This window comes from Amblyomma mixtum, chromosome 3, assembly GCF_055824585.1.
Source record: "Amblyomma mixtum isolate Tamu chromosome 3, ASM5582458v1, whole genome shotgun sequence".
NCBI lineage: Eukaryota > Metazoa > Arthropoda > Arachnida > Ixodida > Ixodidae > Amblyomma > Amblyomma mixtum.
In genome coordinates, this window is record NC_143014.1 from 216997475 (window position 1) to 217024579 (window position 27105).

General features: G+C 46.5%; 3 pseudogenes across 1 annotated transcript; all 3 read left to right on the plus strand.

Annotated features, from left to right (window-relative positions):
- Nucleotides 1-1363: 1363 nt before the first annotated feature.
- Nucleotides 1364-5561, plus strand: LOC149353671 (uncharacterized; annotated as a pseudogene). The gene is made up of 2 exons (XR_016291023.1): nt 1364-3497; nt 5154-5561. The product of XR_016291023.1 is annotated as an uncharacterized LOC149353671 (transcript).
- Nucleotides 5562-9533: 3972 nt separating this feature from the next.
- On the plus strand, nt 9534-11463 carry LOC149353672 (uncharacterized; annotated as a pseudogene).
- Nucleotides 11464-16630: 5167 nt separating this feature from the next.
- LOC149353673 (uncharacterized) lies at nt 16631-26974 on the plus strand (annotated as a pseudogene).
- Nucleotides 26975-27105: the final 131 nt, after the last annotated feature.

Consider the following 27105-nt stretch of genomic DNA (forward strand, 5'->3'; position numbering starts at 1 on the left):
GAAACAATTGATCCACGGCACATTGCAGGCACAGCACAGTCTGTACGAACTTCATGTCGTTTAGTTTAGAGATGCTTTGTGGAAGGGGTCCAGTCTTTCGAACTGAACATAATTAGGAATGCCATCTAGCACTGAACTGCTCCAATGTCTGTTCTTATGTTTTTCTGCTGGTTTCATTGACTATCCTAGGTCCGTCACTCAATCGGCTGACGTTGAACTTCATCCGTAAGAAGTCGGCTTGAGCTCCATGAAGTGTGTCTTGAATGACAATCGCACTCGATACTAGCCTCTTTTTTGGGCTGCCTGTCAAAAGCGTAGGCATTTTGTTGCTGATAAAAGCAACGCCACCAGTCTAATGGTTGTATAAGGTGCATGTTTTTTCTCATAAGACAGGTTCGTCTGCAGTGAACGTTCATTAATTCGAATTATTTGGGTGTTTTGGCACTTCATCAGTAATGCTCGCAGGAACGGCTATGGTTTGAGTGTTCAGCTATGAGCCGGAGTACTCGGGTTAGAACCCGGCTGCAGCAGCAGAGTTTCGATGGAGGCAAAATGTAAGAGGTGCCCACGTGCTGTGCAGTGTCAGTGCCTAAAGATCCCCAGGTGGTCGAAATTATTCCGGAGCCCTCCACTACAGCACCTCTTTCTCTCTTGCTTCTTTCCTTCATGACATGGTTGAGGTGTCCGTGGAGAAAGCGAGGCAGTTACTGCACCATTTTCTTTCCTCAAAAACCTCTAATATAAAACACAAGCCAGCACAAGAGTTGAAATCACAAAAAAACGAACAAGCAGCACTTACATTTCAGTTTATGTATGACTGGCATGCCCTCCAATTGTCTCTGACTTAGCAGCAGTCATTCAGGTGTTGAAAATGAAACAGCTTGAGAAAAATATTCACTTAGAAATTATTCACCTGGCGTAAGTGAATTCTACATTGTGACTCGTGCACACTATTGTCTTGTGCACAAGTCCAAACAAACAAAGATTGCGTTCAAAAATTTGGTGTCTCTACTCCTTTTAAGGTTGCTGTCAGGCGCATCGGTGCATTTTTTGAATATGCAGAATGAAAGGGGACAGGATGAGAAGCACATGTTGTTATTCTTTTCTTGTCCACATTTTCAGTGCTGTCATATTCTATAACACGCTGCATATAACTTCCCTGTTTTGCATTGCAGTATGCAAGTTTAAACACTCAAGGTCATAAAAATAAAGTCCATCTGGCTTTGAAACAACCATTTTGTCGTGTGCTTTGAAGTGCCACAAAAGTGAAATGAAAGTAGATATGAAAGTAGATGAATTGTGTGTCACCTGTGAAAAGGAACAAAGTTGAAGACGAAGGAATCCGACCAGAAGTATTTGTCACCTTATTACATGGCTGTAGGCAGATGAACCAGAGATGTTAACAGTTTTTTTCTGCACAATTTTCAGGCTGGTTAGCAGAAGGAGTGCCAGCAAAAACCATTGTGCACAACATCCGAGCAGGTACAAGTGGATCAAGCCCACGGATGCAACTTGTGACCACTAAGGACATCCGTAACATTGCAGATAAGTTTAGGATTGGCAAAACAGAGCAGAGAGATCCAGACGATTTTAAGAGTGTTGAATTATGGGTCGAAGAAATGAGGGCAGAAAATGAGTCGCCACTGTTGTATTAAAGGAAGAAGGGTGACCCCAACAGTCATGATGGTGACTTTGAGCTAGCATTAATACGTTCCCACAGCGAGAGCTCCTTTATAATTTGGGGGCAGCGAAACTGTGCATTGACTCCACCCATGGCACAAAAAAGTACTAATTCCAACTGACAACCCTGCTCACAATTTCTTAAGATGGCTCTGGTATCCCGCGTGCCTACTTGATTTCAAAAAGGGTGAACATAGGCACCGTGGTGCGGTTTTTCGAGGCAATCAAAGAAAAAACACAATAGAGTGTCAGGCATTTATGTCTGATGATGCCCCTGTTTATGGCAATGCATGGGAGCAGGTGATGGGTCCCTTGAAGAGTCAACTGCTTTGCAGCTGGCATGTGCTACACAACTGGAGCACGCGCCTGAATAGTCACAAACAAGGACTGCAGGAGTACAATAAGGGACATGCTGCACACCCTGATGAAGTGGACAGATGAGGCTGAGTCTCAACAGTTGTTCCCTGCACTTCTTGGTATCCACTCCAAAGAGCAGCAGCTTAATCTTAATCGCCTTTCTCCAAAGGAGCACGAAGAGCTGGATGGCTTCGTCAGAAATTTTGAGAAAACATACGCAAAGAGGGCATGTCAGTGGGCTTACTGCTATCGGCAGTACATTGGATTAACAACAAATAATCAATTGGAGTCAATGCACAAGGCACTGAAGTACTCTCACTTTGGTGGCAAGGTAAATGGGTGATTGGATACATTGATCAAAGTACTCTTCAATTTCACATCCGAAAAGCTTTACAGCAGGTGTGAAAGGAGGAGCAGACCACTGCAAATCTGCCCTATTTAGGAAGCATAAAGTGAGGATTGAGTTTTCTTAGTCCAGTACTGAGAGAGTGGGAGATGGCCAGTGGTATGTAAAGCCACAAAGTTTGGTGAACTTCAAGCACACATAGCAAAGGACTAGCAAATCGTGCAGTGGCTGCGAGCTTCATGGTAAGCAGTGCGAGGCTTGCCACAACATGTACACATGCACGTGTTGACCATGCAACGCATGTGCACATGTGCAAGCACATGCATGCTGTTGCTATAATGGAGCTACACTCGTGCCAGATGCAGAGCAGCCAGGCCAGCTGCTCCAACTGTCCTTCCAAAGATGGCAGCCAAGACTATGCTATAATTGATGATGAAGGCTTCTTAATAGGCCAGTGCTCAACATATTATGCAGAGCATTCAGCAAGGCTCCCCACCAAAAATATCAGCAGAAAGAACTGAAATGCTGAAAGTGAAAGCTGGGTCTACTTTCCAAATGCTGATTAACCAGTAGATTAACCCGAGAACCATGGTGCCCTGAATTATAGTGAGCCTACCTTATTGTTCAAGTAGTGGCAACATCAGTGATCCTGAGTACAACTCCAATTAATGCTATGGGCTTGCAGGCTGCTGTCTTGAGCCATGGTAACATCTGGGTTGAGGTTGAGGAAAGCCAGCACCTCCACTAACCATTCTAATCCTAGGCATTGTTGATACATTTCAGGAATACATATTCCTTGTCAAGCTTGCATAGTAGGAAGCTTGCTGTATCTTTGTGCGCAGAGCAGAATTGGGTGCAGAACTTCATGTAAAGAACTAAACTTTTACACTGCACTAGCTTTGCAAATTTTAGGCTGAACCACACTGGTCACAGGGACAGGTGCTCGCTTGTCCTTGACTAGAGAAAATACAGCTTTTTTACAAGTTTTGTGTGCTTGCCTTGCTTGTGTACCGGTTTGTTTTTTTGCAGATCAGGGAAAATAATGAATGCAGAGAGTAGCATCTGACTGTGCTGGCGTTTGTAGGCCCTGTCAGCTGAAGATGGCAGATTTCAGGTGAGGGATTAGGATTATGCTATGAGCTAGTTGGCGGGCTATTTTGACAAAGTGCTTTAGCATAGCAAGCTCAAGACACAGCAGGGAAGAGGAGTGCCATTTGCTAATTTGCTTGAAGCCTGCATGGTCATGAGAAAGTAAAGGCGCCAAAAAACACACACACACACACAAGACAAGAGAACGGGACAGAGCGCCACTCACAACTGGCTTATTTTGCAGAACCCAGATACATATATACACTTAGCCAGCGCCTGCGCAAGGCTCAAAAAACTTTTTTTCCGCCTGATAGAGAGATACAGAAGTTTCGCTAACACACGCACTGCCTTTCTTGCTGATATAGAATGCTTCAATCAGTTCTCTGGCTTTGATATTGCTGCTTCTAGCAAGGATCCGCACGGATGAAAAGCATGTCTCACAAGAGCGTGGAGGGCAGGATCTGATATGTTTCGGCAAATTTGGGCCCTCTTTATTTTGTTCTATGGTTCGTTCATGTTCCCTGAACTTCTGTATCACTCTATCAGGCGGAAAAAAAGTTTTTTGAGCATTCGTTATCACACTGATGCGTAATTTTGTTCCTTGCGCAGGCACTGGCCTTGTGTACATATGTATCTGTGGTCTGCAAAATAAACTAGTTGTGAGTGGCGCTCTGTTCCGTTCTCTTGTCTTGTGTGTGTGGTCTTTGGCGCCTTTACTTTACAATGAATTACCAACTAGCCCAGCAAGAAGTTCTCTTAAGTCGAGAGAAAGGTACGCCATCATATTCCATATGCACTCCATGCTGCATTGCTCTTTGTTGCGTCGTGCTGTCCCAGTGCACCGCCCTTTAAGGACAGTTGACAATGTGTGGTCCTACAGTTCTGCAATGCATGTGAGAAGAAGTATTCTTGACAAAAGGCTAAGCCGTAGCTGTCATCTTGCACACTGAAAGCTGCAGCGCAAAACTACTATTCATCTTATTTTGCAACGAGAATACTGCTGCAACACAAAAACAGTATTGCTCATTTTTCAGAACATTGCTGGTGCAATGTGTGACACAAACTTATATTGCCATGGTAGAAACAGCCGTGAATAGCTTTCCCTCACATGATAAAGCACTTCATAAATGAACTTGCTCGGCTCTTACACAGTGTCTCCCCACCAGCCTCCCAAGCAATGAGCCTTCTGTTGTGTGATGAGAACACTGTGCTAACTTTGTTGCCTAGAAATTCTAAAATGCCCCTATTTGTCGAGAAGGCAGCTTAGATGAAACATATATTGGCCAGTTAATGTCATTTCCTTTTTACTCATTAATGAAAAATGCTTCAAAGGCCAACTGCAACGAAATTATAATTTTGTTGCAATGCCTGTTAATGTGCTGGGTGCGTCATAAAACTAATCGTAACAAAGTTTCATGCTTCTGAGAAAACTGACACTGTTGCTACAAGTGTTTAAAAAGCTGTGTAGCAGACAACGTGGCATGTCCATGTAGGCAGATACGGATACCTGAGTGCCGTACGGCCTCAAGTCTGGCCCATTGGGAATGAACAGATTAAGGACAGTGTAGAGTGAAAGGCTAGGGGCTAAAATGTGGCTTGGTAGTCATGGGTATGGTGCTGTGGCAAGGTTGTTAGGAATTTGTTTCAATCCTGCAGATGATTATTTCTGTTTCCATTCCAGGTTTTCATGCACCATATTTACTTAAATAATGGATGCATTTTCATAATAAATGCTTTCCCTACATCAGCCATCAAAATCTGGGCAAAGTTTAATTGACCACACCAAGTTTTACACCATGTAATAAATGCACCAAAATTACCATTCCAATTTTTTCCCACAAGAAACTGCATCCGTTATGCAAGTAACTGTGATATGACAGGTTACAGAATGAAGCACTGTCAGCCGTATTATGTGGCCGCAAGACTGCCTGGCGCCATGTGAACAGGAATGCTCCCAAGGCTCATCACATCACATTTACTCCAGTATCCAGATATGGCACCCATTTCATCCTGCACATCACATTCACCTCGGGCTCGTGATAGCCTGCCAGCTAGATTAGGAATGTCGCAAATAAAATGTCTACCCAACTGAAAACTGCGGTTGTATATATCGGAGATTTTTATTGACTTGTGGCAGTCTACCTGGACAGGTTATGGTAATGCAAGGCAGCCCATTATGCACAGCATATGAGTGCATAGGCGCCTCAACTTCGCATCTTTTCTAAGGGTTCATGTTTTGCGCTATTGGGTGTGACCCATTTTTCCACAATCCTTGCGCAATTAATTATAAAGTGCTCCTAATCCTTTTTTGGCTGCCAAAATGTCTTTTCCTAGGCATATTGGCAATCTGCAATTTGTATTTCTCCACGGATTTGGTACTTCTGAGAAGTTGGACGGTCATTTCATAAATGATGTATTTTTATTAAGCTAGCAGATACTATTCTTGATTTAAACATTTGCAGGCATATATACGCTGCCATATATACGCCCTACAAGCCCAGCTGTGGCTTCGGAAAGCTGCCCTTCCTTGGACTCTTGATGTTAAATACAACTTGTACTTGGCAAAGACTAATCTTACTGTGAGTGTAATGACAAAATTAAACAAATTCCATTAGACGCTGGTTTGATCCCAGCTGCCGCAGTTGTATTTCGATGGTGACATGCTACAGGCCCGGGTGCTGTGCAATGTCAGTGCATGTTAAAGACCACTGCTGGTCGAAATTACTGGATCCCTTCACTATGGCGTCCCTCATAGCCTTAGTCGCTTTAGGACGTTAAGCCTCATAAGCCAAAGTTAGCATTATGTTCCTGCTGGACCGAGCAGCCGCTGACAGGGTCAGACTGTACAAATGGGTCCCATCAATCACTACGTGACACCCTCACTCCACTCACCCAATGAAATCCATCAATCAGTGACACATCCATTCTCTCCACCCCTCGACTCTGATTTGCAACCGCTTGCCAACAGTCTCCTCCCGCCCTCTCTCCTTCCCTCTTCCCTGCAATTTCGTGAAGGTGGATTTCACTCCCTCCACTCTGTCACCTGAGGTTTCAGACGGACGGATTATTCCAACATGGGGGGTTCTGATGCTGATGCACTAAAATGATATTTTTGAAAGACAGCTAGAGTTTGTTACATGTTAAGGAGAAGAGTACTCGCAGCACCATGCAAAATGCGAGATCATTTTTTGGTGTGCACACACTGCATCACAAGGAAGTAAATTTGGCGCGTAAATTTAAATGTGCAGATTAGCGAGCAGTTAGCACCAGGTGCTGTACACAGACATGAGTATTACCAGGCCCCCTCTGTGCAGCATGTCAATGTGGCTGGTTGCAATCAGCAGTGCATGTGCACCCTCCCTATACATAGTGCAAAGACTGCTTTTGAAGCTAAGGTTGGTCACATTGCAAAGAAATAAAGGCAGCACGAACATGAGAACCGGACACACAGCACTGTCAGAAATCTCGATAGTCGGTGCTGTGTGTCTGGTTCCCGTGTCGTCCCTTTCTGCTTGGTGACCAACCTTAACTAGAACAAACAACTTGCCCAAACCCTTGCTTTTGAAGCATTGCACATTGCATGCAGTAAGTAGCACACAGTACAATGCACAGACTGAGCCATGTGTGTTATTGTATCAGCAGTAAGCCATGTGCAAAAAAAAATCGGCAGCCAATAACTACAGTCGGTAACGGAAAATTTGAGCGCAGCTCTTCACATATTTTAGTTTTGCAGTATGCTGAAGTAAAGAATTCCAGAGAGCCACCTGCACCGGCGAGAGGCAGTGATAGGTGACATTTCGCCCTGAGCACTTGGCTATCACATACTTCGCACACAAGTTCTGGTTTGGTTTATGGGGTTTAACGTCCCAAAGCGACTCAGGTTATGAGAGACACCGCAGTGAAGGGCTCCGGAAATTTCGACCACCTGGGGTTCTTTAACGTGCACTGACATCGCACAGTACACAGGCCTCTAGAATTTCTCCTCCAAAGAAATTCTAGCCGCCGCGTCCGGGATCGAACCCGCGTCTTTTGGGTCAGCAGCCGAGCACCATAACCACTGAGCCACCGCGGCGGCGCACACAAGTTCTGTCCCGCCTCATACGAACACCCAAACACTTTCTTGAATATCTTTTTCAATGAAGGCAAATACACTGGCTTACACAAACATCGAAATTACTTGCTATTACATCTTAATAAAGTGTTCAGTGTCACACTGTTACGATGCTATATATTAATTTATGCATGCCAGCACATCATCTCTGGCTGACAAAAATCTTGCTTTTTGACAGCATGTGGGCACAGAGTCATTGATTGCACAGACCAAATATGACTATTCCAACAGAACGTGAACTCAGAGGATTACCTTAGAACTCATGCGCCTTTAAAAAGATGCAGTGAACATGGAAACAATATTTTTAAGGTGCGCCGCCCGGCGTATGCACATGCGTTCAGTGCACTCTTTCTGCGCCATGAAGGACGACTGGGCCCCAAAAGCAGAAGTACACATTTCCAAAGCATTCCAGTATACTCAATTCAGATAGGTGCTACATGAGACGTAAGCAAAGTATCTAGCGTTCACACCGTGCAGCTTTATTGCTTCGCTCTGTCCCGAGCATTTTTCAGTCCACTGAGGTGGTTGCAAGCCACAGGTGGGTTAGTCTTGCGATTATTCCGCCGGCAATTGCTTCTCTCTGTGATCTAGCAGATCTACGCCACCTCGCACCCACAACAGTCGTCAACTGGTACTGTCGCCATTTGGTGTCCAGATCAGTGTCTTGAAGGATCGAAGGCGGGCTGGAAACGACATGCTGCAATGCTCTCCAACCCTTGCATCATGAGATAGTCAATGCGACGACATATCACAGCCCACACACTGCATCGTGATGATTATAACAAGAGTTATATCCACAGATATTTTCCAGAATCAGCTGGAAACACCCAGATCAGGGACGCCAGTACTTGACGGCGCGGGCTTGCGTCCTGGTCACTCACCTTTAGGGACGCATGGGAGGTTAACACGCATTCCATAGGCGGTCTACTGGTCACAAACAAAAAAGGGGCAAATTTAAAGAACTACACACGCCACAAACACGAGACACCGACGAATGCTTCACTCGCAACAACCGCCGACCGCGATTCGAACGTACGTAAACAACCGCCATGTTGTTTTTTTTTTTTGCTAACTGACTGTAGGGGGCGCTGCATGCTTACGGAGAAAAAAAAATGTGGAATGCTCACGCTTCTTGCGTGTCATTCGGGCGCAGACGATGCGCACAATTCAATTTGCACCCCTGCCACACGGGAGGAGGCTCTTCGACGTCATCGACATCATCATCGACACTGTATCATCACTGTTGATATAGAGCATGTGTACTCGAGGTACAAAGGCTCGCCCTTTCTTCGAGTATATATAGTCAGACCTGGAGAGCATCAAAGTGTAACAATGACAAGAGCTCTACATTAACACATTTTACCATTTTTAAGAGTATGATTCGGTTCTGATTAATTTAAGCCACATATGCCATTCTTTTTCACAGGCCTGTTAACTGAAATTTGTGATTACACATGTTACTATTAGTAGCTGCAGTTTTTGTGGTTCTGAAAATTGGAAAGGCAGTACTCTTACGACTTGTCGCACCCTCTGACGAACGCTACAACAACCAAGTTGTCCCGCGCGTGGCCGCCGCGATCTGCTCCGGCCGTCCCATTCGGTGGTGGTGGTGGTGAAAAACATTTATGGGAAATTAAGTTTTTTTACAGAAAGGTGATTGTTGTAGGACCCTATTGGCCTTTCCCCTTGCAATAGGTGGTATGCACTGGCGCACAGCCGCGCCGCGGCGCTGCGGTGCGCCCCCGCCTGGCGGCGGGAGGAGCGCGCGCATCGAGGCACCCTACCCCCGCCGGCCGCCATGATTGAAGTGCACGTAGCAGACGAACTCCTGCTCCCCAAGTATGTTTCCTTAGGGGGTCGCGTTCAGAACGCCGTTTGGAATCCGCGTGCATCGGAAATGCGGCCGGTAAGTCGCCGAGCGCTAGAGCCGCACGAAACTGGCACGCGCCATCAAAGGATGTATTGAAATGTTTAAGCACCGCCGGGCACAGTACAGTGTTAGTAAGAATTTTGATGAGGAGGCGCTCGTCAGCGCGATCCAGACCCTTACAAGGGGCCGGGTAGCGCCGGTGCTCCTCCTTGTAGTAATCGGTGATTTGTTTGAATGTAAAGGCCAGATTGCCTGATTGGGAGTACCCTTCCAAGGACAGGGAGATAGCCCGGGGAGAGAGTGCGCGGGCGGCCTGATCGGCCTGTTCGTTTCCCTGGAGCCCCTGGTGACCGGGGGCCCAAATCAGGTTGCGTGGAGTTGGATCTTCGCATCGACAGCTATATTCCAGTATGCGCCAGGCATGCGGGGGAGCCCAGCCCAACTCGTGGTTCCGACAGACCCCTCGTGAGTCGGTGATGATGTGATTTGACTTGGGATTCGTGAGAGCCAGAGCAATGGCAATCTCCTCCGCGTGTGTTGCGTTGTAGGCTTTGATTCGGCGCCTCGCCCAGCAGAAGAGTGTAATGCTGCTAGTTCCCTAAAACGCCGCGAGGTGGCGGTCTTAGCCTAAGCATCTAGAGTTACTGTATCGTGCGGCGCTCGCCCGGCCGGCACTGCCTGCTCTTTGAGCCGCTGCACCGGCTTTGTTGGCGCGCTTCGACGCTGAATGACTAGGAATACGCAGGCAGTTTTTTTCCGACTCTTTCCTGGAGTGACAAAGAAGTTGAGGTACATTGAAAAACAGTTGCGAATGTCTTCTCCATGCAGCTTTTGTGGTAATTTAAGAGTTGATGGGGGCAACACATGCTTTCACCGTGCGACATGTCGTCTAAATTGCTTGCCATCGCGCTGAGTTTTTCCTTCACATCCTTGAAAGCGATGCCTCGTGAGTGCCCACTCGTTCACCTACTCCACCCATCAAGTGCAAACAAAAAAGCGACCACTTTGCTTTATGTTAAGTCTATAATAACTGAGTGGCAATAATGCCATGATTTGAAACTTTTGCAATACATTGCAGAATGTCTAGGTCGGGATCATGGTCGGGAAACTTATATGGGCATTTTCTATTTCACTGCAGCGGCCGCCATCAGGATTCACAAATGCCAGCATTGCTTACATAGCAGGGTTCGTGGCGAGAGCTCTTGAAGAAGGTGCAGCTCCTGGCCTGCCCTCCACCAGTCGGATATGGGTCTAGTCAGTTGCTGGCTCATTAGCCTACAGTCAAGGGGGGGATTAACCTACCCAAAATCAGAGTTCGTCAGTGTTCTGGAGGCCACTAAGAAGGCTATTTATATTGCCCCGCCGCATATACAAATAAGCAACGTGCGGCAGCAGCTGGCTGCAGCTATTACTTTCGAGGATCCGGCAGTGCTCACTTTTTGTTTGCAAAGCAAGGGAGGACCACGCCGCAAGCACAGTATCTGTGGTGTTCGATAATTTCGTGAGGCCACTCTTATCTAACGTAGGAGCTACTGTCACAGACAGGGCAGCATATACCCCAAAAACAGCTCGCCAGAAAGCCGCTCCACAGGAAAGTGCTCCGTGTTTAGGATGAACGCTATGCGAGAAACATTATAGATCTGGTTTAATCTGTGTAAATAAAGCATTGCGTATCCTATGTATTTCCAAATAATTTTATTTGTCCTCCTTTTTGCTTGCAGCGCGCGAGAAAAAAAATGTAAATGCTCCTCGGTTCAGGCTATATGCGCCAAAAAACCTTATGCACTGCAGGCTGTTGTGCAAGGCCCTGCCCAAAATTCGACAGGGAAAAAGGAATTGAGTGATATCTACAAGCGCCGAAAGCAAACGTTTATTGGATGCATTAAAGTTCAAATCAAATACCATTGCTACACAAGAAAACCGACAGAACGCTAATCTCTATATATAATTTAAGGCTCTAAACTAACGTTTACGGGGATAGCAAAATAAAATTGACCAGGACAGAAGCTTGGGCATGTTGGTTATTCATTTGTGACGGAACAGCGCAAAACACCGGGACAAGAGACAAGCGCTGTCTATACAGCGCTTGTCTCTTGCCCCGTGTTTTGCGCTGTTTCGTCACAAATAAAATTGACCGCTGTGCTCAAATGTAAAGTAATTCATGTTTGGTGCCATATACAACTGCACAAATGAAAAACGCTCTTATGACGATCTGCTTCATCTCGGTCCTAAGTCTGCTTCCGAATTTAGGAAGAGATTATACCAGCAAGCTACCTTGTTCTTTGCCGGCGCTCCTGTGCGGTAATTTTCTAGCGCGCATCGCACACAGGCCTGCGACAACTGCGTTTTCGCCGTTTACGCACGACCGCCTCAGGGAAAGCGCGCATTAGAGTTACTGTATATGCTACCAAAGGTACCTTTGGTAGCATATACAGTAACTCTAGCGCGCATTAGAGTCACTGGAAAAACTTTCCAGTGACTCTAGCGCGCATGGGGTAAGCGCGCCACCGTGCGGCGAGAGGAGCGGTCACACCGTTCTCTCAAATTACGCTCTCTCCCCGTGCGAATGGGATGGCCGGAGCAAAAACGCGCTTCGATCGCGGAGGCCACGTCCCGCGCATGGCCTCCGAAAGGCCGATAGGTGATCTCAGAAGCCATGTCCCGCGGCGTTTCAAGATTTTTTGCGTTCGCATTGCGCTTGGTTTGCGCTTGTCTCGTTCATGTTACAATCCCTTCTCGTTAAGAGAATAGCATGGACACAGGATGCAAAAGAGGCACACAGCACGGGCTTTAGCTCTGTTGTGTGCCTGCTTTTACGTCCTGTGTCCGCTGACCTCGCCTTGCGAAAAAGGTAGTCGACCGCAGCACGTCACAGCCCTTTAAATTGACGTCATCCTATGAAAAAAAAAAATCAAGGCCGCTGCGTTTTTACATAGGTGGTGCGATCTGGGACTTCAAAGCACTAAAGAGGTCAAGAGAAAGTCATAGGCGCATAATTCTCACCGCCAAGAATATTAGACGCAGTGTCTAAAAGGTATGTTCGACGTACCAAGTTCATTGATCTCATTAGAAGTATGATGAACGTCGTCATTGGTCCATGTCTATATAATCACATCCAGCGTATGCGCATCATGTTTTTCCCCGCGAGGCGTAAGAAAGTTTTACACACGACATTGCGACTTAATTCAGAGGAGCTACATGAAGAAACGACAGATACCGCACATCCGTCTGCTCCGGCTCAGGTAGGGCAATTTTTATAGCCGCCGGTGACCGTTGCGGCAGCCAGCCATTGGAACGCTCCAATCAGGTCACGCCACTGGCCACCGTTACGAATGGTCGAGGAGCTCGGCCGTTGAAGGTTTGCAGCCTGGAAAGGGCTGCCGGCGAAGCGTCGTATGAGTCTCGAGCCGACGCTAGTCAGGAGGAGGAGGATGAAGGGTCTGCGCCGGCGAGCCAGGATATGCCCTGAAACCAGTGTTCGATTCTATTCACAATTATATAATTTCATTTGGTAGATTCCTCTGCTAGAATGTGAATTCACAACTTTTCTTTCTCCGTATTTTTTGTATTGTACAAATTCTAGCTCTGTGTCCCAAATTTTAGATTTAATTATACTCCATTCCCTGTACATGAGTGCGTTTGTATCCGCTATGCACCCTGGCCAATCCCCCGCCGTGGGTATGTGCCATTCAGCCCGAGGACATCATCATCATCATCATCATGACTCATGTTGCAAGCCGCGACATGTCGGCGAGTCCGGGCTTGCTTTGCGCAGTGACGGGCGCACGGCGCTGGTTTCCAGAGGCCAGCTGAATGCGTGCTCTTGCACTACAGCACCCCCGCCGCCAGACAATGCGCCACGAAGACGAGCTGCTTCCGTGTGGCTCGGATGCGGGGCGCGCTAGTACACCAGGCTGCTCCAAGTTCCCGTCTGGTGTTCAGCCGCAGGTGGCTCCAGGGTCCTTTCCGTGAATAGGCCCCGCTCATGAGGCCAGGATCACTGCTCTGCCGCCTTGTCACCCAGGTGTCTGGACCAGCTTCGCTCGGTCCTTCTGAAGAGCTTGCTTCTCAGCACCGGTCGCTGATCGTTCTGCATATTGCCAAGAACCGACCGACAACAGGCAACCCCCAACACAAGCAAGTGCCCTCTGTCACCCGTCAAAACACCAGACTTCAAGGTCACAAAACTCTGCTGGCTATATTTCTGACCCCCCCTTTTTTGTTCCCTCTACAACAAGACACACATGTGGGATACAAGAACGCTCAAAATCAGAACTCGAAATCAGAACTAGAACAAAAAGTGTCAAACGCGTGTAACGCACGGAATGAAATGAATGCAAATTAGGCCCCTTGAGATCCCTTGGGCAGGAAAACACTCAGCTGAGGCCGCAAATGAGGACATCAATTTTGCCCCAATCTACGGGCGAACTCGATGATTGTTCACGAAGTGACAAAACGCAATTCACGCGGAGGTCGAAGGTAGCCTTGCTTAGAACGCACATCTTAGTGCGTCTACGTCAGCGTTTAGCTCAGACCCGCTGCTGCGGAAGCTAATGTCTCTGCCTCTTTCACTGTAGCTGCGCTTTTCTCTCTCTCTCTGTACTTGTCCTTCCAGTTTCTACGGGCGGTGCAGTACGAGAACGATTTGCTTTCTCTTACTGAAGACTATCCCGTTCCTTACGCTTTGCGCGCCAGTCGCGACTTTCCAATGAGAGTGCGAAACTCCTCCGGTGGGGCCGTTCTTTCCTTTTCTTTGTTCGTGGTGGCAAGTGAGACCTTTCATGAGTCTTCAATTTCTCGCGCACCATATTGCCTTTCCGCTCGATGTGAGGTTCGCATCTATCCCGGCCCTTTGATTTTACGCCTACTGAATAGCGTTATCTTGACTCGCGGCTTTCCATCGCGATACCTGTACTTGGCCGAGCGCTTAGACTGTTTCTTCTTGCTAGTTATCTGGTTGCCTCTGTCATTGCGCTTCATGCCATACACGCGTTTTCTCTGCGCGCGCGCGCCGCTTTCTGTGGGACCGCGGTTTCTCCTGTGACTGCAGCGGAAAGTGAGAGCCTGCATGAGAGCACCTGCTTTTGCGCGTCATGCTCTCTGTGTACTGGCGGCAAGATTCACCCTCGTCCCGCTCCTTAATTTTTTGCCTCAGGGACAGCGCTCTCTTGAATCTCGGTTTCCTCCCTTGATACTCTTTCCCGCGTGAATGCTTGTACGATTTCTTTTTGCACTTTATCTTACTGCCCACAGCCATCTGCCTCGGCACACTTATGTGCTTCGCTGTTTGGTCAGATGGCGATGCATCGCACATTTCTTTTGCTCCGATTCTGACGCTAGTTTCAGAGCTGACAACGTGAGTGACTTTACTGAAGTCATTTTGACGGTGACGCTGGTGCTTCCGATGGTGGCTAGGGTCCCTAGAAATACTTGCAAGTATTTCTAGGGACCCTAATGGTGGCAACCCGTTTCCGCGCGCTTGGCCTTTCTCTCTTTTCGGCGGCACCACTCTTTCTTATGCCTGCCTTTCATCTTTCGGTGGCAACTATCTTTCTTGTGCTTGCCTTTCCCCTCCTTTCGGCGGCAGCACTGTTTCTCCTGTTTGTCTATCACCTTGTGGTGATAGCTCACTTTCCTGAACTGACTGTTACTTTCTTTCCGGTCGCAGCTTTCTATCTTGAGCTTTCCTTTCATTTTCTCCTGTGGAAGCGCATGCTGCTTCCGTTGCCTAGGTTGCTCCTCTCTGACAATCTCACTCCGATTGTCAGCCGTTTCACGTGCGCTACCTGGCTCAGGTCTGTCTTTGGCGCCCCAGTGAACCATAAATATCCATTCGACGTACCGGAAAGATCCAAACATCATGTCCTAAAAGGGACGTCCATTAGATGTGCATCATAAGGACCACCGGCACGTTTGGTCAAGCTAGACGTCTATAGGACGTCAATAATATGATTATTTTTTAAGTCTAGAGCACGTCCACGAAGCATGGACACTAGATGCCTAATATATGATCTCGTGCATGTCCACCAAGCGTGAACAATATATGTGCAAAGTATGTTAATGTCCACCAAACGCGGACATTGGACGCGCTATATATCTTCGGCGGTTTTAGTGCCACATTCGAACATGCAAGAAAAGCCTGAATCCTAAGATGTGCGCCATGGAATGAATTTATTAAAGTTTTCTTCTATCGGCGATTACTCAGAGCTTTTTAGCGATAATACAAAAGATTGATAATGCGAAACATTGCCATCGTTTGTGATGTAACCAAGACGTAGTGGCGGTTCTGTGATCTGTTGACCTTGAGCTACTTGAGCAGAGCGCGAGACGCATGCAGATTACACTCACGTACGTGCTACGCCTTCGATCTCGGCGCTCACGCACACTTTTCGTTTCCTAAACTTATCTACTCCTTAATTATCGGCTTCGGCAAAACATGCACATATTCATGTGGCTGAATATGCAGGAATGTGACGTGGCTTATAGTGCTACTGTGCTATAAAAGGGTCATCTGCCACTTCGTTATTAAGTTGTAACGAATACTGTGGTACTGGTTATTTTCTGCAAACCGGAATTTTAATTCTTGCGTATAGCCCAAACTGCTAGCGCATACGTCGATGCATTTCCTTGCAAACTGAGTCGTTCGAACTAGGAAGACTAGGCACACACAGCAAAAAAGAGTCACAGCATATTCTCATTTTCTTTATTATGACATTTTGTGGGAATCCAGGCTTTCCGCCGTCGCCTTTGCGCGGCTGCCGGCCACCCGCGTTGTTTCTCCTCTTTCCCTTGCTCCCGCCTCAGGGGGTGGAGTGGCGGCTGGGTGACTAATCACTGTCATTTAGCCACAGCTCCGCCCCGGCTCCCCAAGGGCCTTTGCCATTGGCGCCTTTTGGCGGGAATTCGGGACCCGTTTTGGGCGGCCGCGCGACCGTCCGAGCGGGGCCCAGAGAGAGAGATCCCTCCGAGACAGCGAAAGGTAGCGTACGTTACTGTTTGTCCCTGCCGGCCTTTGCCGCTCGGACCAGTGCTTACTCGAGCTCGCCCGCACGTGTCCTCTGACCTGCAGCGGCTCGAGCCTGTCCAGCGGGGTCCAGCGACCTCAGACAGGCGTACCTTGCGTTGATTGCCCACTCTCTCTCGCAACCGGCCCAACGGTCGACACGAGAGAGAGATCACAGCACTGCCGCGGGGACATTCTCCTGCAGCGGCGTGCTAGCGGCGCATATTGCTCGAGTCGCTTCGTGCGCGCAGCGGAGCCTTGCTCCTCGCGCGCCCCCGGGACGGGGTGACGATTGAGTGTGTGTGTACTGCTGAAGGACGACGTGAATAAACGTCTCCTTTGTGAACTTGGAGGCCTATTTCTTTGCGGCGAATCGCTCTCCTCCCAGCGGAGGTTGAGTGCACCGCATCGGTGTCCCAGTGTGTGTGTGGTGACGGCTGATCGGGGCCCTTGGCTCGCGCGAAGCTCGAACCCGCGGTGGGTGGTGGCCTGTGTCCACGTAGAAACCCACAATTTTTACCACCCTGTGCTAGATTTATTTGTTATAATTTTTCTCATGCATATATTCTAAATAAAAAACACTGATGCTAAGTAACTTGTCATTGTTTTTTAAAATGGTGCAGTTCTATTACAAAAGTCATTAATTTTTCCTTCCTTGCTTTAGTGCACACACTTGATTGCAAGCACCTGCTGAATTGTTGTAAGAGGGCTGTATTATGCTTCAGCAGCTCTCGATTGCTGCTCTGCAACGCTGGCTATGTAGCTTTTGTGGCCATCCAGTGGATGCGACAAATATCCAACTGCGAGGTCTAGTGCACATCCATTACTAGGGGTAACAAAGCACTTTTGGTGATCTATAGAATATCTTCAGTGTGTTCCAAGGACAAATTAGGATATCCATTAGAAGAACATTATATGATCATGGATATCCCTTGGATGCGTCAAATATCCAACCATTTGATCTAATGCACATCCTATGCTAGAGGTACCGATGCATTTCTGATGGTCTATGGAACATCTCCGGTGCATTCCGTGCTCTAATTGGGATGTCTATAAGAAGTACACAATATCCAGCACTAGGCATTCTTAGGATTTTCAAAGGACATAAGTGGTTATCTGGGGCCTTTACTAAATTCCTCAAACCTGCGCTTTTCCTCCTAAGAGTCTATGAGTGCACATTCGTTCTCATCTTTCCCGGAAGGAATGACGTCTACAGCCCGCATGTAATCTGGAAGGTTCTGTACTCCACTGTCGACCAGCGCATTAGCTTCTTCAGGCGCTGACGAACCAGTGTTTCCTCCTGACATTAGTGCTTGCACGCAGCTCTCGCCATGCCCCTGACGCGTTTCAGCCGATTGCGGATGACGGTCGGCCTAGCATAGCATAGTCCGAAGCATTTTGTCACCCTTCGTGACCTGCGACGGCACCACAACTTCGAGGAAGAAGTGGAGAATCTAGTCTTCGACTCTAATAAAAGTAAGAAACGAAGTCGATACTATTGCATGCACGCACGCAGTAATCAAAGCAACAAATGGTCAAAGCGGGATGCAGTCGCGCGCTTAGATTACCGATAAAAAAGTTGCAGTTTATTGACTTTTCGAGCGCGCATTTTAATTTTGTTAACACAAAGTGCGTTTTTTTTTTATTTACGGGCTTACACTCTCCAGGGGAAACTTGCACGTGGTTTTGTGGACAAAAACTTAGCGATGACATGCACGTTTTTTTAAAGGGACCATGAAATGATTTCAGTGGGCTTAGTCTAGTGCAACAGATATGCAGAGGTAGCCTTTGCGGGCATTCGAGTGAAATGTGAAACGTAACGTACTATAACCTTTGAAAGTCATGACTTGTCATAGTCATTTTGCAAAGTTTAGGTAGTCATAGTTTTGACTCGTAATCATCCGGAAGTGTAGCATGACTCACCACTTTATTAGTAAAGTGAGGTGTGCAGAGTTTGTACAAAGTGGCATAGTCATGCCTCGCACTCATGACTCGTCATTCTGCAACATAGCATGACTGTGCACTTTAATGCTTTGGCATTCTCGCTGGTAAGCAGTCTTATGTGCGTCTGCAGAATTTTTTTTTTTTTTTGGTGTCCTAGCTCCTCCATAAGCAAAGTGACAAGCAGCGCACTCTCTTTCATATTTAAAGTGACCACTGCAGGAAAAAAACTGGTCGTGCGGCCCGTCCTTGCAGCAGACTCGCTGCTACAGGCCTTGCTTATGCTTTGTTGCAGGCACCTGCAATGTCTCGGCAGAACTGCACTTCATATCTCCGTCGCAACTGATATGTGACGCAGGCACGCGCGGACAGGACACACAACATTGTCGCGGCATGCACTGGCTTAGCAGCGCTGAAGCCATGGCAGTCGCAACATGCAGAAGCGTGTAGGAAGAATGCCCAGCGTTGTTCTGCCTTTGGAAGTCAACAACGCTGCCCTGAATTTGTGGTCAAAGGACAGGGCCATGTAAAAGGTTGCGGTGCAGGAATGAGTTTTTGCAGAGGGTAGTAAAATTGAAATACTTCCACGTAACAGTTCGTGTAATCTTTAACCTGAACATAATAATTTTCTCCAAAAATTGTTCCCCTTGCGCTAGTAGCGGGAAAAAACAGTAAGCGAATGACTGATAAATTTTTAACAATAAAAAAGCTGGGAAATGCAGTTCTGCACTGCAGGCAAAAGGCTAAAATATTTGAAGCTAAATCTTTGATTGTCATGCGCACTTAGCAGAGGCAGAGCGCCAGTAGTAGTGCGAGAGTATTGCATGTGTGCCCACTCCATAGCACATGTATTTTTCATTAGTGTATGTAAAAAGTACAAACTTTAATTTGGCCTCGCATTTCAAAAAAATGAAAGTAGTGTGATACACAAAAAATTGACACAGCAGTTTTGCCGAAATTCTATAAACGTGCAAAAGCAGAATTTCATGAACATTGCCTTGTCTTGTTACTTTACTGTTAGCTTTCTAAGGATGCCTTATGCCGTTATTCATGTGCTATCATTGTGTACATGTTTTTATCAAAATGAAGCACACCTTTGTTGACGCCTCAATTTTTTTAACTTCTTTTTAGTCATGAGTGGTCATGGACTTATCATACGTTGGCATCGTGTCATAACTATGTTATAATGCTGCTGTGAGGCTGTGGTTGCTGTGTCGCCGTTGCTATGCTCTTGGCACGAACCCACGTACATCGCAGGATCTCGCTCGGGGTTTACCGTTCGGAATAGTGCTTTCACACTAATAATTAACTAATACTATGTGGAGTGCTTAGTTATGTTTACAGTTTTTCCGTTTCAAAATTTTGCGCCTGGAAAGACGGAGAAGAAAGCAAAACTTGCTGCCATTTTGTAGCTTCTACAGGAAAGAAGGAATGTGCACCAAGGGTTTTTAAACGTTACCTGCACTGCCACCGTTCCGGCTCGTATGAAGAGCTTCCTATAGAACAGCGCCAAAGGCAGGAAAAGGGGCAAGGAAGCTGCAAAATCTGCAAACACTGCTTTGCTACTCTAGAGGTCATGGAGAGAGACGGCAAGGTATATGTAGTGTTTCAAAAGAAACACTACGGACACTTCGATGAGGCCTGCCAGCAAAGGCTGACCCAGGATGATGCCAGAGTGCTTGCAGGTTAGCCACTCCTCTTGTACAAAGCATTTGTGCATGCTGTGTTGACTGTACTGGAATGTGATAACGTTTAGAAGCTACACTCTACCAACCCTTCATAAATGGGAGACGAAAGTGCAATAGAAATGTATTTTAGGGGGAAGATATTGTTCATTGAACTCGAGTGATCATTTCAATAATTTTTATTCTCCTGCGATGCATCTATGGCACAAAAGAGGTGGGACGACAGGAAAATGCCTATTGTAAAGTGGGAGAAGGCATGTCCCACAAAACGAGGGGGCGGAAGAAGTTATAGTAGGGCACAGCTTAAAGGGACACTGAGGTGAAATTGAAGTTGGCTTGTATCGACAGAATACCAGCTCCTGATTACAAAAACGCCACTCATACTGTCAACAAAGCTCTTGTAACGTAGAAAAGAGCAAGAAACAAAATACAGGTATCGCCGCCACAGGCCAAACTCGCAAGTACAAGCGTCATGACGTCATAGGACTAAACAGTGTTGGTTCTAGCAACGCTAGGACACGAGAAGCACAAATCACTGAGGTTCACCCAATGCATGAGCAAATCTCCTTGACGTCGCCAGATGGCGCCACGTGCCCGGCAGCTACGCGCGCGCCTGAAGCATCGGGACCAATCAGCGCCTGCTCACCGGCGTTAGGCGGGCTCCCGGTATTCCGCTAGCGGTAACAAGGTACACGGTATGCTAAAGGTGTCTATTTGCGAGAACTTCGTTGACGACTTCGAGAACGAGATCCATCGTAACGCTGGCAAAACGCCGGTGCAAACGTAAGCGAAGCGACTGTGGCGACGGCCGCAATAGCCGATAGATGCCTTCAACGTGCGGCCGGCGGTAGCTTTCTTTTCGGCTGCTGCTAGGCCGCACTGCTGGCCACCCGAAATCACGGAGTCTGCGTCACGTCATATTTCACGTCACTTAGTCCTCTGTCGTCATAGGAGAATCCCAAGTTTGAATCAGAGCGGCGGGAAAAACTTTTTCAACTTCGAATCGAAATTTCTTAGAAATAAATGCATTTTTCGCTGCCGGCCAAGTGGCAACAAAGCCATTACATGCCGAACTATCGGATTTTGCTATAAAAAAAATATTAATAGTGCTCTCGCCACTGTCAGCTTAAGGACCAAGCGGCCAATGCCCCTCAAAGGAAGCCTGCCATCCAATGGCGTCGACCAATTCTCATGATGTGGCAGATGAAAGGGGATTAACTGATGAAAATCAGCTGACACCATTGACTGGAGGGTCTTCTTTGAGGGCCATCTGCCACTTCGTTCTTGAGTTGTATCTGACTGTAGTGCAATTCACTTGAGCATACTTGGTCGCATGGAAGGGTGAGAAACAATTGATCCACGGCACATTGCAGGCACAGCACAGTCTGTACGAACTTCATGCCGTTTAGTTTAGAGATGCTTTGTGGAAGGGGTCCAGTCTTTCGAACTGAACATAATTAGGAATGCCATCTAGCACTGAACTACTCCAATGTCTGTTCTTTTGTTTTTCTGCTGGTTTCATTGACTATCCTAGGTCTGTCACTCAATCGGCTGACGTTGAACTTCATCCGTAAGAAGTCGGCTCGAGCTCCATGAAATGGGTCTTGAATGACAATCGCACTCGATGCTAGCCTCTTTTTTGGGCTGCCTGTCAAAAGCGTAGGTATTTTGTTGCTGATAAAAGCAACGCCACCAGTCTAATGGTTGTATAAGGTGCATGTTTTTTCTCATAAGACAGGTTCGTCTGCAGTGAACGTTCATTAATTCGAATTATTTGGGTGTTTTGGCACTTCATCAGTAATGCTCGCAGGAACGGCTATGGTTTGAGTGTTCAGCTATGAGCCGGAGTACTCGGGTTAGACACCGGCTGCAGCAGCCGAGTTTCGATGGAGGCAAAATGTAAGAGGTGCCCACGTGCTGTGCAGTGTCAGTGCCTAAAGATCCCCAGGTGGTCGAAATTATTCCGGAGCCCTCCACTACAGCACCTCTTTCTTTCTTGCTTCTTTCCTTCATGACATGGTTGAGGTGTCCGTGGAGAAAGCGAGGCAGTTACTGCACCATTTTCTTTCCTCAAAAACCTCTAATATAAAACACAAGCCAGCACAAGAGTTGAAATCACAAAAAAAGAACAAGCAGCACTTACATTTCAGTTTATGTATGACTGGCATGCCCTCCAATTGTCTCTGACTTAGCAGCAGTCATTCAGGTGTTGAAAATGAAACAGCTTGAGAAAAATATTCACTTAGAAATTATTCACCTGGCGTAAGTGAATTCTACATTGTGACTCGTGCACACTATTGTCTTGTGCACAAGTCCAAACAAGCAAAAATTGCGTTAAAAAATTTGGTGTCTCTACTCCGTTTAAGGTTGCTGTCAGGCGCATCGGTGCATTTTTTGAATATGCAGAATGAAAGGCGACAGGATGAGAAGCACATGTGGTTATTCTTTTCTTGTCCACATTTTCAGTGCTGTCATATTCTATAACACGCTGCATATAACTTCCCTGTTTTGCATTGCAGTATGCAAGTTTAAACACTCAAGGTGATAAAAATAAAGTCCATCTGGCTTTGAAACAACCATTTTGTCGTGTGCTTTGAAGTGCCACAAAAGTGAAATGAAAGTAGATATGAAAGTAGATGAATTGTGTGTCACCTGTGAAAAGGAACAAAGTTGAAGACGAAGGAATCCGACCAGAAGTATTTGTCACTTTATTACATGGCTGTAGGCAGATGAACCAGAGATGTTAACAGTTTTTTTCTGCACAATTTTCAGGCTGGTTAGCAGAAGGAGTGCCAGCAAAAACCATTGTGCACAACATCCGAGCAGGTACAAGTGGATCAAGCCCACAGATGCAACTTGTGACCACTAAGGACATCCGTAACATTGCAGATAAGTTTAGGATTGGCAAAACAGTGCAGAGAGATCCAGACGATTTTAAGAGTGTTGAATTATGGGTCGAAGAAATGAGGGCAGAAAATGAGTCGCCACTGTTGTATTAAAGGAAGAAGGGTGACCCCAACAGTCATGATGGTGACTTTGAGCTAGCATTAATACGTTCCCACAACGAGAGCTCCTTTATAAATTGGGGGCAGCGAAACTGTGCATTGACTCCACCCATGGCACAAAAAGTACTAATTCCAACTGACAACCCTGCTCACAATTTCTCAAGATGGCTCTGGTATCCCGCGTGCCTACTTGACTTCAAAAAGGGTGAACATAGGCACCGTGGTGCGGTTTTTCGAGGCCATCAAAGAAAAAACACAATAGAGTGTCAGGCATTTATGTCTGATGATGCCCCTGTTTATGGCAATGCATGGGAGCAGGTGATGGGTCCCTTGAAGAGTCAACTGCTTTGCAGCTGGCATGTGCTACACAACTGGAGCACGCGCCTGAATAGTCACAAACAAGGACTGCAGGAGTACAATAAGGGACATGCTGCACACCCTGATGAAGTGGACAGATGAGGCTGAGTCTCAACAGTTGTTCCCTGCACTGCTTGGTATCCACTCCAAAGAGCGGCAGCTTAATCTTAATCGCCTTTCTCCAAAGGAGCACGAAGAGCTGGATGGCTTCGTCAGAAATTTTGAGAAAACATACGCAAAGAGGGCATGTCAGTGGGCTTACTGCTATCGGCAGTACATTGGATTAACAACAAATAATCAATTGGAGTCAATGCACAAGGCACTGAAGTACTCTCACTTTGGTGGCAAGGTAAATGGGTGATTGGATACATTGATCAAAGTACTCTTCAATTTCACATCCGAAAAGCTTTACAGCAGGTGTGAAAGGAGGAGCAGACCACTGCAAATCTGCCCTATTTAGGAAGCATAAAGTGAGGATTGAGCTTTCTTAGTCCAGTACTGAGAGAGTGGGAGATGGCCAGTGGTATGTAAAGCCACAAAGTTTGGTGAACTTCAAGCACACATAGCAAAGGACTAGCAAATCGTGCAGTGGCTGCGAGCTTCATGGTAAGCAGTGCGAGGCTTGCCACAACATGTACACATGCACGTGTTGACCATGCAACGCATGTGCACATGTGCAAGCACATGCATGCTGTTGCTATAATGGAGCTACACTCGTGCCAGATGCAGAGCAGCCAGGCCAGCTGCTCCAACTGTCCTTCCAAAGATGGCAGCCAAGACTATGCTATAATTGATGATGAAGGCTTCTTAATAGGCCAGTGCTCAACATATTATGCAGAGCATTCAGCAAGGCTCCCCACCAAAAATATCAGCAGAAAGAACTGAAATGCTGAAAGTGAAAGCTGGGTCTACTTTCCAAATGCTGATTAACCAGTAGATTAACCCGAGAACCATGGTGCCCTGAATTATAGTGAGCCTACCTTATTGTGCAAGTAGTGGCAACATCAGTGATCCTGAGTACAACTCCAATTAATGCTATGGGCTTGCAGGCTGCTGTCTTGAGCCATGGTAACATTTGGGTTGAGGTTGAGGAAAGCCAGCACCTCCACTAACCATTCTAATCCTAGGCATTGTTGATACATTTCAGCAATACATATTCCTTGTCAAGCTTGCATAGTAGGAAGCTTGCTGTATCTTTGTGCGCAGAGCAGAATTGGGTGCAGAACTTCATGTAAAGAACTAAACTTTTACACTGCACTAGCTTTGCAAATTTTAGGCTGAACCACACTGGTCACAGGGACAGGTGCTCGCTTGTCCTTGACTAGAGAAAATACAGCTTTTTTACAAGTTTTGTGTGCTTGCCTTGCTTGTGTACCGGTTTGTTTTTTTGCAGATCAGGGAAAATAACGAATGCAGAGAGTAGCATCTGACTGTGCTGGCGTTTGTAGGCCCTGTCAGCTGAAGATGGCAGATTTCAGGTGAGGGATTAGGATTATGCTATGAGATAGTTGGCGGGCTATTTTGACAAAGTGCTTTAGCATAGCAAGCTCAAGACACAGCAGGGAAGAGGAGTGCCATTTGCTAATTTGCTTGAAGCCTGCATGGTCATGAGAAAGTAAAGGCGCCAAAAAACACACACACACACAAGACAAGAGAACGGGACAGAGCGCCACTCACAACTGGCTTATTTTGCAGAACCCAGATACATATATACACTTAGCCAGCGCCTGCGCAAGGCTCAAAAAACTTTTTTTCCGCCTGATAGAGAGATACAGAAGTTTCGCTAACACACGCACTGCCTTTCTTGCTGATATAGAATGCTTCAATCAGTTCTCTGGCTTTGATATTGCTGCTTCTAGCAAGGATCCGCACGGATGAAAAGCATGTCTCACAAGAGCGTGGAGGGCAGGATCTGATATGTTTCGGCAAATTTGGGCCCTCTTTATTTTGTTCTACGGTTCGTTCATGTTCCCTGAACTTCTGTATCACTCTATCAGGCGGAAAAAAAGTTTTTTGAGCATTCGTTATCACACTGATGCGTAATTTTGTTCCTTGCGCAGGCACTGGCCTTGTGTACATATGTATCTGTGGTCTGCAAAATAAACTAGTTGTGAGTGGCGCTCTGTTCCGTTCTCTTGTCTTGTGTGTGTGTGGTCTTTGGCGCCTTTACTTTACAATGAATTACCAACTAGCCCAGCAAGAAGTTCTCTTGAGTCGAGAGGAAGGTACGCCATCATATTCCATATGCACTCCATGCTGCATTCCTCTTCGTTGCGTCGTGCTGTCCCAGTGCACCGCCCTTTAAGGACAGTTGACAATGTGTGGTCCTACAGTTCTGCAATGCATGTGAGAAGAAGTATTCTTGACAAAAGGCTAAGCCGTAGCTGTCATCTTGCACACTGAAAGCTGCAGCGCAAAACTACTATTCATCTTATTTTGCAAAGAGAATACTGCTGCAACACAAAAACAGTATTGCTCATTTTTCAGAGCATTGCTGGTGCAATGTGTGACACAAACTTGTATTGCCATGGTAGAAACAGCCGTGAATAGCCTTCCCTCACATGATAAAGCACTTCATAAATGAACTTGCTCGGCTCTTACACAGTGTCTCCCCACCAGCCTTCCAAGCAATGAGCCTTCTGTTGTGTGATGAGAACACTGTGCTAACTTTGTTGCCTATAAATTCTAAAATGCCCCTATTTGTTGAGAAGGCAGCTTAGATGAAACATATATTGGCCAGTTAATGTCATTTCCTTTTTACTCATTAATGAAAAATGCTTCAAAGGCCAACTGCAACGAAATTATAATTTCGTTGCAATGCCTGTTAATGTGCTGGGTGCGTCATAAAACTAATCGTAACAAAGTTTCATGCTTCTGAGAAAACTGACACTGTTGCTACAAGTGTTTAAAAAGCTGTGTAGCAGACAACGTGGCATGTCCATGTAGGCAGATACGGATACCTGAGTGCCGTACGGCCTCAAGTCTGGCCCATTGGGAATGAACAGATTAAGGACAGTGTAGAGTGAAAGGCTAGGGGCTAAAATGTGGCTTGGAAGTCATGGGTATGGTGCTGTGGCAAGGTTGTTAGGAATTTGTTTCAATCCTGCAGATGCTTATTTCTGTTTCCATTCCAGGTTTTCATGCACCATATTTACTTAAATAATGGATGCATTTTCATAATAAATGCTTTCCCTACATCAGCCATCAAAATCTGGGGAATGTTTAATTGACGACACCAAGTTTTACACCATGTAATAAATGCACCAAAATTACCATTCCAATTTTTTTCCCACAAGAAACTGCATCCGTTATGCAAGTAACTGTGATATGACAGGTTACAGAATGAAGCACTGTCAGCCGTATTATGTGGCCGCAAGACTGTCTGGCGCCATGTGAACAGGAATGCTCCCAAGGCTCATCACATCACATTTACTCCAGTATCCAGATATGGCATCCGTTTCATCCTGCACATCACATTCACCTCGAGCTCGTGATAGCCTGCCAGCTAGATTAGGAATGTCGCAAATAAAATGTCTACCCAACTGAAAACTGCGGTTGTATATATCGGAGATTTTTATTGACTTGTGGCAGTCTACCTGGACAGGTTATGGTAATGCAAGGCAGCCCATTATGCACAGCATATGAGTGCATAGGCGCCACA